General features: G+C 41.2%; 1 protein-coding gene across 2 annotated transcripts in view; it reads right to left on the bottom strand.

Moving 5' to 3' along the window:
• XIRP2 (xin actin binding repeat containing 2) overlaps nt 1–20,176 on the bottom strand; it is a 290,910-nt gene that overhangs the window by 214,230 nt on the left and 56,504 nt on the right. The window contains exon 1 of one of the 2 annotated variants that reach the window (XM_073633973.1): nt 13,045–13,360. The exons of the other annotated variant lie outside the window; for it this stretch is intronic. The gene's annotated coding sequence lies outside the window, so the exon portion shown is untranslated. Of the gene's footprint in view, nt 1–13,044; nt 13,361–20,176 lie in introns of those variants that run through there. 2 annotated transcript variants of the gene reach the window in all.

Below are 20,176 nucleotides of genomic sequence, written 5' to 3'. Positions count from 1 at the left end.
TGCAAGGAAACACATATTTCTCTTGGCTGGTGACAGTAATCTATGTACATTTGTTGTGCTAGCGGCATTAATTTTAACCTCACTACAGTGTAATGACTGGCTTGTATTCTGTATTCCTAAGATATGGCCAATGTCTGTTTGTATTAAATGTTTGCTTAACCATGCAACAGCCAAGGTATTCCATAGGTGGCACGTTGGGCTGATCGTCAGAGAGGCCTATAGTTCGTCTCAATTACTGTACAGATTAGACATAAAAAATGCCCGATCCCCTGCGCTACTATGTGTACAAATGTGCTGTGAGACAATGATTGAGGGTCTGCTGCTATATACCCAGTGGTGTCCCTAATAAGAATGAAAGTGCTAGAGATGCTACAGCTCTCCCCTTTGACCTAAATCATACAATACCACACTATATAAATATTATATGTTAAACCTAAATCATAAACAGCGACACGATATAAGTAAAAATAGTAAGAACAAAAAATTATATGTATAAATATAAAAAAACAAGGTGAGTGTCACTTCAAAACAAGCCTAAAGTAATACATAGCAATATATCACCACTACAATCAGGGCCCGACTTACCATTGGGCTTGACTGGGCTCAAGCCCATGGACCCCAGCCAATAGGGGGCTCTGTGGGCCCTGCCAGCCCTGCCAGTTTCGAAAGCCGCCAAGATACACAGGACATCTGGCTCTGTATCTCGGCGGCGCCATTTTTAAACTGAAAGGCTGCAATGACAAGGCAGCAATGACAAGGCAGCAATGACACTGGAGCAAGTCTACACTGACAAGTCTGCAAATGACACTGGGGCAAGGACACACTGACACTGACAAGGCTACACTGACACTGACAAGGCTACACTGACACTGACAAGGCTACACTGACACTGACAAGGCTGCAGATGGACACTGATAAGGCTGCATTGATGGGCATTTAAATGTAAGTTTTTCTTTCCTTAAACTTCCCTACTAAAAGTTTTTTCTCCTTAAACTTCCCTCCTAAACTTGGGGTGCGTGTTATACACCGGCGCGTGTTATACGCCGATAAATATGGTAATTATCATTTTATCCATTTTTAACTTTCTTTTTTTTTTTTATTTCAAACTTTTATTGGTTTTCAAATAGAAAAGTACAGTACGACAATAATATCAAGTAATGCAACACTGTGCCTGAAATACACGAACAATACATTCAACTTAGACAGTAACAGGCCTCGTGCCCTGTATAAGGGGCGCAGAAAGAACTCTCATCTCCCTACACCCACATTGGGTTCTTACTGTGTCGAGAGAGAAGAGGGTACCCCCCCTTGTGGTATCTTGTGAACCAGAGGCTTCCCTCTAACAATAATGAGACTGTAAATCTGTCTTGAGTGATAAGTATAACAGAGCTGCCAGCCCCTTGATGAGGGACTGAGTCGAACTTAGATAGCCTAATAGCCTAATAGGCTACAAAATGCAAGAAAGAAAGAAAGAAAGAAAGAAAGAAAGAAAGAAAGACTATAGTGTAGAGAGCACTATAGGAGAGGTTAGAAGAGTATAGGGGGAGAGAGAGGAGAAGGGGAAGTGATGCATTTTATCCATTTTTATTGCTTTTATTAATCGTGGACCCAGGACGAATACCAGTACAGTATCCCCCACTTATACGCTTATATATTATCTACTTTTGTGAGTAGCCATTTGGCTGTTTTGTCTTGTCCAATTAAACAGAAGTTCTTTAATACTGCACTAAGTCTGGCCCAACTTGTCCTTTTCTATTTCTGTTTTATAGAGCTGTGCATATGTATAGAAAGGTAGGGCCCGAAAGTGACTCAAGCCCAGGGGCCCCCACCACCAGTCCTACCCTGACTACAATATAAGTGTCCGTGAATATAAAGTGCTTGTGCGTTTAGACCAGTGTTAGATGCACTGGTGTAGCTTAAAAAATAAAGTCCAAATATTGAAAGTGAATCCGTTGATACTATACAGACACGTAGAACACCTTCAGTGTCCCTCCATCTTCACGTATATGCGCTCACCACCATTTATGACCATAGCTGGTCACCGTGCTCCTTCCCCTTTAAGGGATATATAGATCCGCTAATGGGTGTTTATATCCTTATTGGGTTCAGTGAATACTAGGCAATCCCAAGCTGTAGTGCTCATAGAGGAATGAAGAAAACTAACATAGTGCGAAATCTTTTTTTATTATTTAATAAAAGAATATAAAATATAAAATTCACATTTTTTTGTGAACTGACACTGGTGCACTCAGATCGCATGCATAGCACATATAATTTTTCCTGAATGAGCGTGCTGACGTCACTAGGCCCCGCCCACGACACATTTTGTCACACACTAGGTGACTTTTTCAAGGCGAATTCTCCTTGAAAAAAGGCACCATTAGTGCTCACTCCTCTGTGAGCACTACTGCTTGGGATTGCCTAGGATTTACTGAACCCAATAAGGATATAATCACCCGTCAGAGGATCTATACACCTCTTAAAGGGGAAGGCGCATGGTGACCAGCTATGGTCATAAATGGAGGTGAGCACATATATGTGAAGGTGGAGGGACACTGAAGGTGTTTTACATGTCTGCACAGTATCAACGGATTACCTTTCAATATTTGGACTTGATTTTTTAATGCTACACCAGTGCATTAATATTGTAGTGGTGATATATTGTTATGTTTTACCTTAGGTTTATTTTAAAGTCACACTCACCTTGTGTTCTATATATATATATATATATATATATATATATATATATATATATATACAGTATATATATATATATATATATATATATATATATATATATATATATATATATATATATAATTTTTTTGCTATTTCTATTTTTACTTATATTGATTTAGGTTTCACATATAATTAGTTAGGTCGGAGGGGAGTGCTGTACCATTTCTAGCACAGATTAGACATGCACCCTATGTCCTGGTATACAAAGGCCATAACCGCCATAGAGCAGTTGCTATGGAAACAGGGATGCAGACACCCTGAGGATGCAGAACTGAATGGGGCCCAAACTGCCCTCCCACATTGAACTCTAATTAGAACGTAAAATATTGTTAGATATCTAACAGTGATTCCAAACAAGGTACTCATGACATAAGTAGAAAGATGTGTCTCATGGCTGCATATTACATTACATACGGCGGTCCTAAGCTTCATGATGTAGTGATGAAGACAGTTCATAACCATAATAGGAGTGACTCATGAGATTTGCTACCTAAATGGGTGTTTATAAAATTTGTATAACTTACATGCCACTTAAACCAAGGATTAGGTAGAGTGAGAGGGAGTTTGTCACACTTGCTCTCAACAAGTAAGACACATAAAGCTCTGCATGTGTCTCTCACATGTAAATTGTCCCTAACACCATACCATATTCTCCCTTACCTGAACCATAAATTTTAATTAAAAAATAGCTCTGAAAGTGGAACTTTGGTCAGAAAATGAAGTCCTTCTAGATCACTTCAGGCTTGCCCCTTTTGGAGGTATAGCTATGAAAACATTAAAAATAGGTGTCTATGGGGCGTGGCTGAGCAGCGAATGTAACAGGACGTGTGTACCGCCCTCTCCGCCGGAGATACTGCTAAATATCCTCGGGGTGACCTGCAACAGACCCGTTTTACACCAAAAAAACGCATCAGCGGATTGCCACAACACACCGGCAGCTTCTGGCCAAGTTAATCCACTTGTCCCCATGGCCAAAAAGCTGAAAGAAGTCCTGTCTTTTCCAGACCTGGCATTCCAAGATGGCGCCCGGTCACAGCCCTCGGCAAAAACAAAGTATAAGGAGGCCGCGCAGAAGTTCTTTGCGAGGTTCTCCCTGAAAGCCCCTCATGACTCCCCCACCACCAGGAATGACATATCCAGTGCACAGTTTGAAGCAGACGATCTGGCGCCGCTGGAGGACCCGACTGGCATGCTGGCTGAGTGAGATAAAGTAAGTGCACAAACTGCCTCCCCTACTGAGCCACTGCAATCTCCTGGGGATGGCCCAGAACCCACTTTTGAGAGAGATCATGGCGGCGGTTACTGGCTGCACTACATCTACCACTGTTTTAACTGCTGAGATAAAGGGGGTGAAAGCAGAAGTATCTTTCATAAGACAGGACATGCATAAATTAAGCTAAAGGACCTTAGCTCTGGAAGGTCGAGATAGTTCAGTGGAGGATGACATGGAGCCATTATTGCGGGATGTGAAGCAAAATGTGATGATGACTGCTCACCATGCTGCGCGCCTTGATGATTTGGAGAACAGGATGAGACGGACCAATGTGCGGGCAATCGGTATACCAGAAAGAGCAGAGAGGAAAAATCCTGTTGCTTTCATTGGATCTTGGTTGCTCACAGTATTTGGGAAGGAATCTTTCACCCCCCATGTTCTCTGTGGAGAAGGCACACAGAGTACCCATGCGCCCCCTACCTCTTGGACACCCAGTTCGCACATTCCTGTTCAAAATGTTAAATTACAAGGACAGAGATGTGATACTGGCCAAGGCTCGGATCACTGGCTAGGGATAATACTAAAATCTCCTTATTTTCAGACTACTTGACAGAAGTACAGAAGCAGAGGGTGAAATTTACGGATGTAAAACGCCGCCTCAGGTCCCTTAATCTACAATACGCCATGCTCTTTCCAGCGAAGCTGCAAGTGGTGGCCAATGGAGAGGCACATTTCTTTGAAATGCCCTCTGCTGCAACACAATGGCTGGACAGAGAGGAACGAGGGCTTTGTGCAAGCACTCACTTGCCTCCTAATATGCCACACAATTTATCACCACAAATATTCAGTTCCCAATATCATGCAACATACTCAACGTATTCTAGAGGTGTGAGTATATTGGTGAGAAAGGGGACTCAATTTACATGCAACTGTGCTGATTGATACCAATGGTCTTTATGTATTTATCCTATGTAAACTGTATGGGGTGTCTTGTATAATTGAAGGAGTGTACATTCATCCACCGTACTCAGCTGGTCCTCAAAACAATGGCGAGCTTTATGGCCCAGTATCCTGATACCCCACTGCTAGTAGTGGGATACTACAATAACTTGCTTGACATCCACTGGGATAAATTGTTCCCCATACCTCAAACCATACCTCAAAATCCCTCCCTTCCTGGGAGACCTTCTCCCTTTGCCCGCCTGGTGGGGGAGCTCGGCCTCACAGATGTGTGGAGGTTGAGACACCCAAACACAAAAACGTAGGTTAATTCTATGATAATTAGAGAGAAACTAACCTATCTACATAGAAAAGCTCGTAAATTTTTTTTTCCCCATTTGGCAACCATGGCTAGATGTTCTGGGCCTTGCACCACATCATACTGTACGTGGTGAAAAAATACTGTAGTTAGACAATGAGAGGTTGGTATGAGCGACTGTTTTCCTTTTTTCACATGTTCATTAGTTAGTATTAGTTGGTTGTTTCTTTTTCTGTATGTGAGGAATCTATTTTCTCACTGAATAACTTTATACAGCTGACAGATCTATAGAGGTACTGTACTCAGGTGTTTTTTCTGTAATATTTCACAAAGTAATGTAAAACACGTATCTGATGCAGTCTGTTAAAACACCATGTTTTTCTTTTACAATAAAAACAATTTTCTGATTTTTAAAAAAAATAGGTGTCTATACTGTTTAAAATCCAGTATTACATTGCCTCACTCTGATTTGCACATGCTCAGTTGCCCTCCATTTTTTGGCACTGCTGAGTTTGTATAGTGCGATCTCCTGACAGCCTTATGCCCTGTACACACGATAGGATTTTCCAACAACAAAATCCATGTTTTTTTTCCGACGAATGTTGGCTCAAACTTGTCTTGTATACACACGGTCACACAAATCTTGTCAGAAAATCCGATCGCCAAGAACGCGGTGACGTACAACACGTACAACGAGCCGAGAAAAAAGTTCAGAAGCCAGTGCGGCTCTTCTGCTTGATTCTGAGCATGCATGGAATTTTGTGTGTCGGAATTGTGTACACACGATCGGAATTTCCGACAACAGATTTTGTTGTTGAAAAATTTGAGATCCAGATCTCAAATTTTGTGTGTCGGAAATTCCGATGGAAAATGTCCGATGGAGCCTACACATGGTCGGAATTTCCGACAACAAGCTCCCATCGAACATTTTCCACCGGAAAATCCAACCATGTGTACGGGGCATTAAAGGGCAATCAAACTCTCCTATCCTTTACAGCTAAGGAAGTTGCTTCTGTTTGATCTGTAACAGCCATGGTGCTGCACATGTGATCACTTATGACACCAGCCATTTGATGGTTTGACAGTTTGGTTGAGGACACAAGCAAATGTGACAGTTAACAATCCCAGCATTCCAGGAATGTAACTGTTTTTTGAAACCAATAAATCGGTGGGTTTCGTTCTACTTTATGATTTACTGCAGGAGCTCCGGGCTTCAGCAAAATGGCAGCCTCCAGCAAGCAGAAACAGGAGCAATTATTTTACAACACACACTATTTTGGTAGCATAATTATTAATGTAGAATGTATGTTCCTTGTTAAAGAACATTATTTTTTATCAAGTTGTTATAGGTAATGTTCCACTTTAAAGTGGATGCCATCCCTCACATATACCCAGTGAAGTGAACAGCCTCAGATGATACATAGAGATGAAACAAACCTACCTACATAAGTTTTACACGTATATCTGCTGTATATATCCTTTAGAAAGTGCACATCGTGTTACAGATTTTTCTCTTCTTGTTGAGCACTGGGAGTGGATTATTGGCATACTCCACCTAGGCAAAGGAAGAAAGGAAAGTGCAGAGCTGTCCTCTGACAAGTCAAGCTGTTTGCTAATCTATTTATAGCAACCTCCCACGACACAAATTTTCAACTGCTTTTATCTCCTGTGTCGGAGAACTTTTCAGAGCTATGGAACAAGAGAAAGCCATGGGACTTAGTGCTTTGGAAAGAGATAAGAAAACACTGCAGATATATGTGCCCAGCTCAAATTTCATGAATCAGGTTTACATCCACTTTAAGTTTTAACCTCTCATCTAATACTCAACCCAGCCCTTAAAGCGGAGCTCCAGCCCCCCCCCCCACCAAAAAAATGAAAAGTCAGCAGCTACAAATACTGTAGCTGCTGACGTTTAATATTAGGACACTTACCTGTCCAGGGATCCTGCAATGTCGGCACCCCAGACGATTTTTCAAGCCTCCATTCTTTATAAGGGAAACTGGCAGTGAAGCCTTGCGGCTTCACCGCTGGTTCTCTACTCCACAATGCGTGCATCACGCTGCGCTTTGTGAATGGCCTGGTGGCGGAGCAATGATGAGGGGGCCAAACTTCCCCAGGACCCGTAATAGTATTAATAGTATTTATAATAATAATCATCATCATCATCCTGTAGTTACACTTTACCATGTATCTTAATGTATGACAGTTTACCTGACAGTTCACCTTCATCCTAGTCTCCAAAGCTAACACCTAACCTAACCCCTGAAATAAGCTCTTGACCTCTTCACTAACACAAGAAGCAAATAGCAGTGCTCTAACAAGGAAACACATCCTGGATAAATTGATGGAATCTTTACATGGGTGCTCAGGCTCCAAAGTGTCCTCCATGCACTGGATATAATACAAAATTCGTAGAGAGAGTCGGCAACTCCAAAATCCTTTAGACCTTATTTATGGCATAACAGTGATTTAAAAGCAAGCTAACACGTTTCAGCATGTGGCCTTGTTCACTAACACTTAATCCTCACCTCAATACCCAACCATAACACCTAATTTAATCCCTAAAATTCTTATCATCTAACCTCACCACACCTAACAGGTTACCCCTTAATCTCTAACCTTTAGATGTAAGTTTACACTTAGTAAATATGTACTCACTCTCCCTAGCCCCCCCTGAACTATACTATACTAGAAATCTCTGCTTAATTACCTCAGTAGAACAAATGTGGTTTGCCTCTAGGCACAGCATTTTCTTCATCCTCCTGATCTCCCCTTCAACACTGGCCTTAACTGCACAGTGCGTCCTCATAGACTTTTATAGTAGGACCATCTACCATCCATTCTCTATGGCATACAATGGGCTTATTGTGCAGATACAGTCAGTACAGAGAAGGATCTTTGTCTTGAGCAGGCCTCAACAGTCTTCCTAAGGTATAGCTGTAGGATTTCTAGTATAGTTTAGCTCAGGATTAGGAAAGGCAGGTCACGTTTACAGATATAACACTTACACTCAACCCTAACAACTTAAATAAAGTCCCTAACCACTGACCCTAACATTAACATAAGTCCTAAAGAAATCCTTAACACTAAAGAAAGATCTGCAGCAAAATGCTTACCTTATCCTGTGCCATGAGCAGCGGTACTGAAGGTTAACAGAGCCATGCATAAAACTAACAAGGCCGATCTCCCACTGGAAATGAATGATCCAAGAGTCCACCAGGCCTATGTTCACTTATTAACTTATAAAATCTGATACCTGCTAATATGCAACTAAACGAATAGCTAATATTAAATTACCTTTTGCAAAAAGTACCAGCAATTGTACACATAAAATAGAATATCTAACATATTTTTTTTTACCTAAAAAGTGAATGCAAAGAAGAGAAATGCTTTTGTTGAGCTAGCAGACAAATGATAGTGATCCAAACAAACACTTATCTTTTTTATTTGTAACTACTGCTGTATTTTCTTCTGCTCCTCTCTGCTTTTTTTTTTTCCTCTGATACCCAATCTTTTTCTATTACCCTCTTGCCCTTACCAGCTTCGTACTTATAATTCCTATATGCCCCTTTATTATTGTGGATCATTCATTCAATTCAGACAAAGGATCCAGGAAATGGCATCTGACGTCCATTGTTTGGATATCTGTGTCTACACTGAACTTGCCTACTAAGAAAGGAGACCGGGTGGGTGCAATGGGCAATTTTGGTGTAGGTCAGCACTCTGCAGGCCCCACTTGGGAGCCACAGCTCCAGGTGAATGCAGTGCATTATGTACCTATAGCAGAAATAATTGTCTGTTTATAGATTCTAGCTACAGCACTGCACACAATGATACAGAATGGTCTGCCTTCTTCTGATCTGAACGAATATGAGCATTCCATAAGAACATCACCTTTGTGGGCTATCCTTCCCATAATGGTTATCGCATGAAATGTATTAATAATGTTGATGCATACAGTTTTAATTACCAAGACTGTGCAAACTCTAGTCAATATGTAAAACTGTTATAACCCATTAAAACCTTATTATGTTTTTTTTTCTTTAATTTATATAACTAATGTCTGAATGGTGGATATAGGTTAGTGCGCTGGGCACATAGTCAATTAACTTTGCAATCCATTATTCAATGAGGCTTTCAATTATTATCGACAGGAAAAAATGTCATACGTGAGCAACATAGGGACTATTACAAAAAACAAGAAATATGCCAAAATCCTTTGGCTTTCTCACATAGCAGAAAATCAAAAGCTCTTAGTAAAAATAAATAAAACAATATACAGAAAAATGAATGCACAGAAAATATTTGCTTTTAATGAATGTGTTATACAAGTTGTCCTTATGCAAGCCCTTTAGAGCAACCACATAATTATTATTCTACATGTTACAGCCTTTCTATAACAATCTTTGTTTTCTAGGTAAAGTAGTGTTTTGTTTATCACAGAAAAGTTATAAAATTATATGAATAAGAGTTTACTGTAAAATGATACTATATTGTCAAAAGTATTGTGACACTTGCCTTTATACGCACATGAACTTTACTGGCATCCCAGTCTTCGTCCGTAGGGTTTAATATTGAGTTGGTCCACCCTTTGCAGCTATAACAGCTTAAACTCTTCTGGGAAGGCTGTCCACAAGGTTTAGGAGTGTGTCTATGGGAATGTTTGACCATTCTTCCAAAAGCGCATTTGTGAGATCAGGCACTGATGTTAGACGAGAAGGCCTGGCTCACAGTCTCCGCTCTAATTCCTCCCAAAGATGTTCTATCAGGTTGAGGTGGGCCAGTCAAGTTCCTCCACACCAAACTTGCTCATCCATGTCTTTATGGACCTTGCTTAGTGCACTGGTGCGCAGTCATGTTGGAACAGGAAGGGGCCATCCCCAAACTGTTCCCACAAAGTTGGGAGTATGAAATTGTCCAAAATGTCTTGGTATGCTGACACCTTAAGAGTTCCCTTCACTGGAACTAAGGGGCCAAGCCCAACCCCTGAAAAACAACCCCACACCATAATCCCCCTTCACCAAATTATTTGGACCAGTGCACAAATAAAGGTCCATAAAGACATGGATGAGCGAGTTAGGGGTGGAGGAACTCGACTGTCCTGCACAGAGTCTGAGACGGACCTCAACCTGATAGAACACCTTTGGGAAGAATTAGAGCGGAGACTGCGAGCCAGGCCTTCTCGTCCACATCAGTGCCTTTCCTCACAAATGCGCTTCTGGAAGAATGATCAAACATTCCTATAGACACACTCCTAAACCTTGTGGACAGCCTTCCCAGAAGAGCTGAAGCTGTTATAGCTGCAAAGGGTGGGCAAACTTAATATTAAACTCTACAGTCTAAGACTGAGATGCCATAAAAGTTCACATGTGTGTAAAGGCAGCAGGCATCCCAATACTTTTGACAATATAGTATATATGCCGCAGTCTGTCACAAACATTAACACAACGGTTTTGGTGTTTCTGAGAAAATACAGGGTGTCCTAAAAGTCTCTATACATAGGAAAAATTAACAAACTCATATTAAATTTTATTTTATATTGTGTATTTTTAATATTGTTTATATATTGTATATTTTTAAAATATTTTTTATTCTTGCAGAATGCAGATACCCAAAAAGAATGCTGCTTCCCATTTCCTTGTGTATGGCAACTTTTGGGACACCTTGTATTTTTTTTACCTGTTGATCCCACCAGTAGTTCCAATTCCTTTTAAAGCCGCTTCCACACAAATGGGATGATAGTTTTTAATGTTGCCCTGATCAGACCCTTCGATGTCATCTATGGAGAAGCAAATGTAAACAGACATGCGTCCGTTTAAACCCACTGACATCCAATCTGATCCAATTCGCTAAAAACAGACAGATGGGATTCTGTTCCCCATCCATCTAGCAGATCGGATGGCAGTAGGGTGTAAACGGAAAGGTGGTCCATTTACATCAGAATGCCCATAGAGGAGAGCGGGCTGTGTCTGTGTCAACTCTGCATAAGCGGAGAGGACACGGGCCAACCATCTGCCTGCTCAGTTTGGATCAGCAGACAGATTGCCCGCTGAGCAGGCGGACCCCTGGCAGAGTCCACCCTGCGTGAAAGGGGCTTAACAGGGTGACATTCATCTTTATTCTGCAGAGAAATCACTGCAACATTGTCAATCTGTTGATAGGGTGAACAAAGATAGACTAACCCCTTAACACTTTTGGCTTTTATGGAGTTGAGTTTAGGAGCTTTGGCAAAAAATTCCAAAAGCTCCTAAACTCAAAATGATTATAAAGTCTTGTTTTTCTTGTTTTTTTTTTTCTATAAAAATAACAAGCATGTTATACTTACCTCCTCCATGCAGTGGATTTGCACAGAGCAGCCCTGATCCTCCTCTTTTCAGGAGCCTCTTCTGTGATCCTCCTATCGAGTGCCCCCACAGCAAGCAGCTTGCTATGGGGGCACCCGAGCCAAGTCACAGCTCCCTGTGTCCATTCAGCTGTGTCTCAGCCAATCAGGAGGGAGAGTCTCGGACGGCCGAGACACTCGTGGACATCGCTGGACAGAGATGGGGCTCAGGTAAATGTTAGGGGGGCTGAGGGGGGCTTCTACAGACAGAAGGCTTTTTATCTTAATGCATATACAATAAGTCAAAAAAACCTTCTGACTTTACAACCGCTTCAAGTTTAGGAGCTGCCAGGAGATACACACTGCCTATATTTACTGTGGGTAAACGCAAGCCTGCGGTCAAAACATTCCTATCCTAAGTGCAATTCTTCCATGTTCAGGAGAGGGAGGCTGAGGAAGGTTGAAACTCCCCTGAACTGCAGCAGCTCCTAAACTCTGCTATAAGCCTATGTGTACATTGACACATAGGCTTTAATGGAAAAATGCCAAAAGCTCCAAAGCTTAGTTTAGGAGCTGCTAGTGTACATGAAGCCTTAGGCAGTTACAAAGTTTATTTTTTTATTTTTTTTAAAAAAGGGTTTAAACCAAAAAAAACAAGGCAACAATTGTAAGCACCATGGAAGGTTATATGGTTTGTCCCGACCCTGTAATTGTCACGTTTGCTGGACAGCTTAGTCTACAAGTAAATGTGGACAAAAATACAGGTATGTGAATTAAAAAAGAAACTTCATACAGAATACTGTAATTACAGGTATTAACCCCATACAGTTACCAGAATACAATACTTTTTACTATAAGGGCCTTTAATACATTTTATTAGCGGTTTGTGCACAAATAGTTTAACACACTTTACTTCTTAGGTCCTCAAACTGTGACCTGAATTTGGTATAATAACTTGATATAGTTGTAATAAGACACATATTTTCCAGGATCCCAGAGCAATGTCACATTTGAAGTTGACATCTCAGGAAATCGTATATTCACACTTAGGGATCACTGCATAAAAAATAACTCAGTACTCCAGTTTTAGTATGAGGCCATGTTCATGTATGAGTGGTTCACAGAACAATAACGCAGTCATCCTCTGTAAGGAAACCACGGCACACGTGGGATTGTCATACACATCACTCAGGTTCGTCCCTATCTCCATGTAGCATTACAGAAAATGTAGCCTGCATTTTATTGCATTAATAGGTGTTTTGGAGGCCAGAGAAATTCATAGTAATGCAGTGAAATACTCATGTTATATATAGAACACAATCTACTATATGACCAGTAGACCAAAATCTTTTTACTGATTTTTTTCTAGGAAAGGACATGTAAATTGCATGCTATTCAATGCACAAAAAAAGAATGCAAGGCTCATTAAGTATGCACTACATTGTATGTATTTTAACAAGTCAAATTGTAATTCCAAACTACAGTATATGGCCAATGCAATAAAAGGCTTACCTTCTATACCACAACGTTTAGTAAAACTTGACGTACCACCACTGCGTGTACAGCAAAATTCGGCTCCCCCCTCTCAATTTTTTTTTCTAATTTTGAAGATTTTCGGGCAATGCTCTGGTGATTCCTGCTGTGAATAGTTCCCAGTCCCCGATAAGTTACAGTCAGCTTGTGGAGACCAGCTCCACTCTCAGTACTTCTTCCTTCTCAGACATGCATTAATGGTGACAGCTGATTTTATTTTTGCTTGCCTGTAAAAAAGGTGGACCCCTCCGCTCTATTTATAGGGCCTGAGGTCCGTCTGCCCAGTCCCAGACTTAATTCCTGTCTCTAAAAACCTGTTGCTAAAGACACTATTAACTTCTCCAAGTGTAAAAAACAGAAATATTCAATTCTCGTACTTCGCTAATTTCTTCAGATTTTTCCTTCAATTAAACGATTCAAGAATCATATTTGTGTGGCTTTTGTAGTAAGAGCGAGGACACTGTAGTACTGAGCTACACATGTATTTGTGGCTGTTAGACTGAGGATTGGAGGATAAATTAATCCTGCAAGCTCAGGTATCAGAACTTGTATTTTATATAGCAGCAAGACCAGCTAGTGCAAGGAGCTGATAAATGAAATGGGATTTCTTGGGAAGCAAAACTGTCAGTCAGCGCTGTACTCCTGAGAATGTTTCCAACAAGGACGGTGGATAGGGCTAATTATTTGTACAAAAAAGAAAGTTATTTATTTATTTTTATTTATTTCAGGTACTTATATATCGCTGTCAATTTACGCAGCGCTTTACATATACATTGTACATTCACATCAGTCCCTACACCCTCAAGGAGCTTACAATCTAAGGTCCCTAACTCACATTCATACATTCATATACTAGGGACAATTTAGACATGATCCAATTAACCTACCAGCAATAGTGATTACTTTACGTACCAATTAATGACATGAAATAGTACTTGGGGCCCCGTCACGCTATTGCATTAGCCCTGTTCTGCCTGGGTGCATTATGGTTTACTTAGCCATGTTTTACATCATTTTGGAATAAAGGTGTACACAGTAGACATGTGGGATTCGTTTCATTACGAATTGAAATTCGGCCAAAATTTGTGTGTATTCAAATCTCCAAATCACAATAGAAACAAATTTTAACTAACCCAAAATCAATTTTAACAAAAACAACAAATTAATTCGTATTCATTTGTTTCATTCGGAAGACATGACGTGATAGTATGGGCCTTTTGTTAACCACTTGCCGACCAGCTGCCATCGTTATACGGCGGCAGGTCGGCTCTCCTGCGCAAATAGCCGTAGCTGTACGGCGGCTCACGCAGGCGCTGTTGCTCGTGCCCGTGAGCGTGTCCGCCAGCGACCCATGATCGCCTATTACAGAGGCAGAACAGGGAACTGCCTTTGTAAACAAGGCGATTCTCCGTTCTGACAGGTGACATGACAGAGATCTACTGTTCCCAGTGATCGGGAACAGTGATCGCTGTTATGTCCCTGGCTGCCCATCCCCCCTACAGTTAGAACAAACACAGGGAACACACTTATCGCCTTGATCACCCCCTAGTGTTAACCCCTTCCCTGCCAGTGTCTTTTTTTACATTGTTCTGTGCATTTTTATAGCATGGATCAATGTAATAATGTCACTGGTCCCCAAAAAGTGTCATTTGGGGTCAGATTTGTCCGCCGCAACATTGCGGTCCCACTAAAAATCGCAGATTGCCACCATTACTAGTAAAAACAATAAAAAATAGATAAAAGACCCTAAATCTATCCCATAGGTTGTAGACGCGATAACTTTTGCACAAACCAATCAATATACGCCTATTGCAACTTTTGTTACCAAAAATATGTAGAAGAATATATTTCGCCCAAAACTGATGAATACATTTTTTTTAATTTTTTTTTTTTGGATATGTATTATAGCAAGGAGTAAAGAAAAATTGTATTTTTTTGCAAAATTGTCACTATTTGTTTGTTTATAGCGCAAAAAAATAAAAACCGCAGAGGTGATCAAATACCACCAAAAGAAAGCTCTATTTGTGGGAAAAAAAAAAAAAAATTTCAATTTTGTTTGGGTACAACGTTGGACGACCATGCAATTGTCAGTTAAAGCGATGCAGTGCTGTATCGCAAAAAATTACCTGGTCATTAAGGGGGCAAACCCTTCTGGGGCTGAAGTGGTTAATGTTTGAGGCATCCAAAATAACGTAACGGCATAACGAATAATCTGAATTGATTTGGACCTACTTGTTTTTATTCTAATAAGCGTAGTATAAATATTCTAATATGTTTTTTGTAATTTAAAGTGCATCTTGTGATTGTCAGTCAGTTCCTCTGTCTGATGTGTGTTAAACGGCTATGCGTGTTATACACCGATAAATACGGTATATAGCGGCAACAGTTTGCGCAGCGCTTTACAACGTGAGGGCAAACAGTACAGTTACAATACAATTCATCTCAAGAGGAATTAGAGAGCCCTGCTTACAATCTAGAAGGGAGGGTCAAGCGATACAAAAGGTAATAACTGTGGGGGCTGATCTGATGAAGTAAATGAAAGTACAGTTGTTAGGTGGAGGCAGGATAGACTTCTTTGAAGAGAAAGGTTTTCAGGGATCACCTAAAAGTGGATAGAGTTGGTCATACAAATTGGGGTAGGGAATTCCAAAGGATGGGAGAGGCTTGGGAGGAGTCCTGGAGGCGAGAATGGGAGAAGGTGACAAGGGAGTTAGAGAGCAGGAGGTCTTGACTGCTGAGGCGCAATGGGCTTAGGTCCCACTTAACGTAACACCAAGGGATCAAATCCCCCACCACCCTTGCCCTTTACCCCATTAAATAAGACACTTACAACCATTAGGTTGGAAAGGGCAAGGCCACAGCTTTATTAAATTCCAACACATAACATGCGAACATATTTAACCAGTGCCAGTCACGTCGTACTGTGAGCACTTAACCAAAACAGGGAAGTAGGGCCTGTCCTTACCATAAGTGCTGGACAGACAGCCTACTTCCAATTTTCCATCAAGGGTATTGCCCATTACATCAACTTTAACTGCTGGCAAGGTCAAGAAAACCGCAGCAAGCTGTGACATACCAAACATAGGAAAAAAAGGGGCGGGAGGGTGGGCAGCTCTTCCAACGACTCTTCCGAAAGACCCAGAATTCCCTAGGGCACACGATTTCCTGAGCTCAGGCCCATATTATCCCACATGTCCCAACCAATCGTTCCCCTTGTCACGCACCTAGCCATGCCCCCATCAGTCAAGACTCTCTTTCCCTAGGGAGGAGCTCAAGAGGCCTTCATGGGAGGAACAAAGAGAACAATTTGGTTGGTATTTTGAGAACAGGTTAGTGATGTACCTGGGGGCAGAGTTGTGGCAGCTGGGGGGCAGCTGCAGGCATCATCCCGGTATAACCACGGTATGGGTACATCACTGGAGATGAAGTGGTTAAGTGAATGGCGCCCATCTGTTCACATCCCACTATTGCCTAAGTGATCTACATCCTGGGCTGAGGTGTCTCTGAGGGTATCACCATGCTTCCGGGGGTCAGGGGGTGCTACAGTAGGTATATATTACTGATAGGATCGTGACATTTTATTTTATTTTACTTATTTACTTTTTATTTACATTTATCCTTTATTTCTTTACAGGTATTGAGATTGATATGGATAAAAGTAGGTATATAGTACTGATCTTTTCATAGGCGTCGGGTCGAGTAAATGCAACCACATCAGCTGATTGAATGTAAAGTTTGTAACTTTGTACAAACAAAGCAAAATGAGAATGGGCCCCATTATAACGTACAATATTGTGTAACGTAGATCTACTTCTGGTCCACCCTGTACATCTTTTTTTTTGGCACAGATAAGTCTTTAATTTGATAGCAGATTTGGATATATTTTTATTTCCTTGGTTTTTATTGGGAATAAATTAGTATTTATAAATAATAAAATATTAGAAATAAATGAAATTTCTGTAATTTTTCCTAATGAAACATACATTTCAAACACTCATATATTTACCACAAATTATAATCCACAAATCTTAGCTACTGATTAATATTCTATCACCTTAGTGTGACATTTATGTAAAGTAGCGGAATGGTAAAGCTCAAAGAGAATATATGCATTTTACTTTAGGAAAGCTCTATTTCTTTTTTGACACTACATTGCATCGCAAACAGGGGAAAAATTGGTTTGCCTAATAGTAAGATAAGATTAAGTTGAGTTTGAAAAGGGCATAAATTTGCATGACACTGACTTTATCACAGATGCATAATCTCCAAAAATTTGATTGACCGCGTCCAGTTATGTGAGCATTCGATGCTTTCCTAGTAACTGCAAATGTCACCCAGATCATCCAACATAATTTTTTTTGGGAGGAATATTTTAGATCTGTTGTGATACAGGAGTTTCTTAGCTCATGTGGTAGATTCCCTTTTTTTCAATGAGTTGTGCCACTCCGAACTGTATTTTAGGGCATGGCAGCCCCCCCATGCAGGGGTCTCAGTTTCACAAAGCAAAACAGGAAGTGAAATAGTCAAGCCACCTGGTGACACTTCAGAAGCACTACTGCTCTTGTCAGGGTATGTCAGACACAGCTTCCTGGCCCTCTTGGCTCACTTAGCTCACTCACTGCCCAGGCCCTCTCATGGCCTCTAGATAGGGTTCTCCTATCACCCCAGGCTTTCTCACTCTTCCAGAGGCTTACAAACTCCCTCCAGCCCCTTGGACTTGCTATCTGCCTCAGTCTCTACAGACTTGCACAGCTGTCACAACTCTCCCAGTCCTGTGGCAAGGAATTTCCCCAACATAGAGTTCAGTTTCTTGGCAGGAACACACAGCTCTTTCCTGAGAGGCTCTGTCTCCAAAATGGGAGCCCTGAGCTTTGCTCAGGCTTGGCTTATAACGAGCATGCACACCCGCATACTCACACAACCTGCAGGTCTCCAAAAAGATCTGGACACAGGATTAAAGGCTCCATCCCACCCAAGACACTTTGGAGCCTTCACACTCTAGGCCCCAACTCCGGATTACAAAACCTGAAGAAAGCTGGAACCCCAGGCCTCTCCACACAGAAACAATAGTCTAGAACTTTGCACTAAAGCCTAGTACACACGTAATACATTACATCCAAATACATTACATTGCTTCTGAATTTTTATTCTGACATACGAGAATATTTTTACTTTAGTAACCTATTCATTTTCGATATGGAGACTAGTGTGCAAAAAAAAAAGGACAATCATTTAGGTTCGTTTAAAAAAAAAAAAAAGAAAACCAAACATGTTATACTTATCGCCTCTGTGCAGTTGGTTTTGCACAGAGTGGCCCCGATCCTCCTCTTCTGGGGTCCCTCAGTGGCGCTCCTGGCTCCTCCTCTTCCCAAGTGCCCTGTTGGAGAGCCAGCTGGAGCTGGTGTTCTTGTCCCTGTCGCTGGAAAGACCGGGTTCAGGTAAGTAAAAGGGGGGCTCTGGGGGGCTGCTGCATCACTGGAGGTTTTTCACCTTAATGCATAGAATGCATTAAGGTGAAAAACCTTGAGGGTTTAAAACCCCTTTAAGCCTTTGTCCTTTCTACCTTCATTTATACAGTGGCAGGGCCACTTTGGGACCAGGGAACAATGCAGAATTGAAAACCTTTTTTTCTAGACTGAAACAGATTGAGATGTGCTGTGTGTGTTTTGTATATACACAGTATATCTCCCATTACACGAATCATCCCATTATGTTCCATGAACATAGATAACTGGTCCAAGATACATGATGGGACGAATATAAAGAACAGAGAACATGCTTTTTGTTTATAAGCACAAGGGAAGTAAAAGGAAGTAAATTGAGGATATATAAAAATACATGGTCACAGTTATTTGGAATGATTGAATTTGATTCAGAATCATAATAGCAGAGGTCTAGGCACTCCTTGTGTGGTATGCAATGATGGAAAAAAAAAGATTTTACTTATAGCAGATGTTACTTGCACTATACTGGCCCATCTGGGATTACAGGTAACATTTTGGGTTACTGAACCAATAGATCTATTCAAAATAAGATCAGTCATTTTCATTATTTTTGCTGAGAGCATTTGTTCATACTAGGATTTAATATTTAAAGGAGTCGTAAAGTCTCAAGGTTTTTCACCTCAACCACTTCCCGACCAGCCGGCTGGTTGGCACAGCTGAGCGAGCCATCGTAGCTATACGTCGGCTCTTTAAGACACCTGCAGCGTGTCCCTGAAGCCGATGCGCATGCCCGGCGGACGCGATGCTCGTGGCAGAGCAAGAACCGGGATCTGTGTGTGTAAACACAGATTTGCGCAGGAATTTTTCAAACGCGTTTTTTGGTAGAAAAAAAATGTTTTCTGTTTTTAAAAAAACAACAGTAAAGTTAGCCCAATGTTTTTGCATATTGTGAAAGATGAAGTTACGCCGAGTAAATAGATACCTAACATGTCACAATTCAAAATTGCACACGCTCGTGGAATGTTCGGTACTTAAAAATCCCCATAGGCGACGCTTGAAATTTACGCTTATACGCTTATTGCGATTTTTTTTACCAAAACTATGTAGAAGAATACATATCGGCCTAAACTGATGAAGAAATGTGTTTATTTTTTTATTTTTTGGGGATATTTTGGTAAACAAATACCACCAAAGTAAACTTTATCTGTGGGGAAAAAAGGGCATTAAATTTGTTTGGATACAACATCACGCGACCCGCGCAATTGTCAGTTAAAGCGATGCAGTGCCGTATCGCAAAAAATGGCCTGGTCAGGAAGGGGGCAAATCCTTCCAGGGCTGAAGTGGTTAATGCATATGCATTAAGGTGAAAAACCTCCTTTGCTGCAGCTTCCCCGCAGACCAGCCCCCTCTTTCTTACCTGAACTTGATCGTTTCAGCAACAAAAACGAGCCCAGCAGCTCAAGCCCCTGTCTGAGGTCCTCATTGGACAGATTGATAGCAGGAGGAGCCATTGGCTCCCGCTGATGTCAATCAAATCCATTCTATGTATTAAGGTGAAAAACCTCCTGTGCTGCAGCTGCTCCCCAGAGCCCCCCTTTTACTTACCTGAACCCGGTCTTTCCAGCGACGGGGACGAGCCCACCAGCTCCAGCCAATGTCTCTGGTCC

This window comes from Aquarana catesbeiana, linkage group LG06 (genome assembly GCF_042186555.1).
Source record: "Aquarana catesbeiana isolate 2022-GZ linkage group LG06, ASM4218655v1, whole genome shotgun sequence".
Lineage (NCBI taxonomy): Eukaryota > Metazoa > Chordata > Amphibia > Anura > Ranidae > Aquarana > Aquarana catesbeiana.
This window is presented reverse-complemented; position numbering and strand designations above follow the sequence as displayed.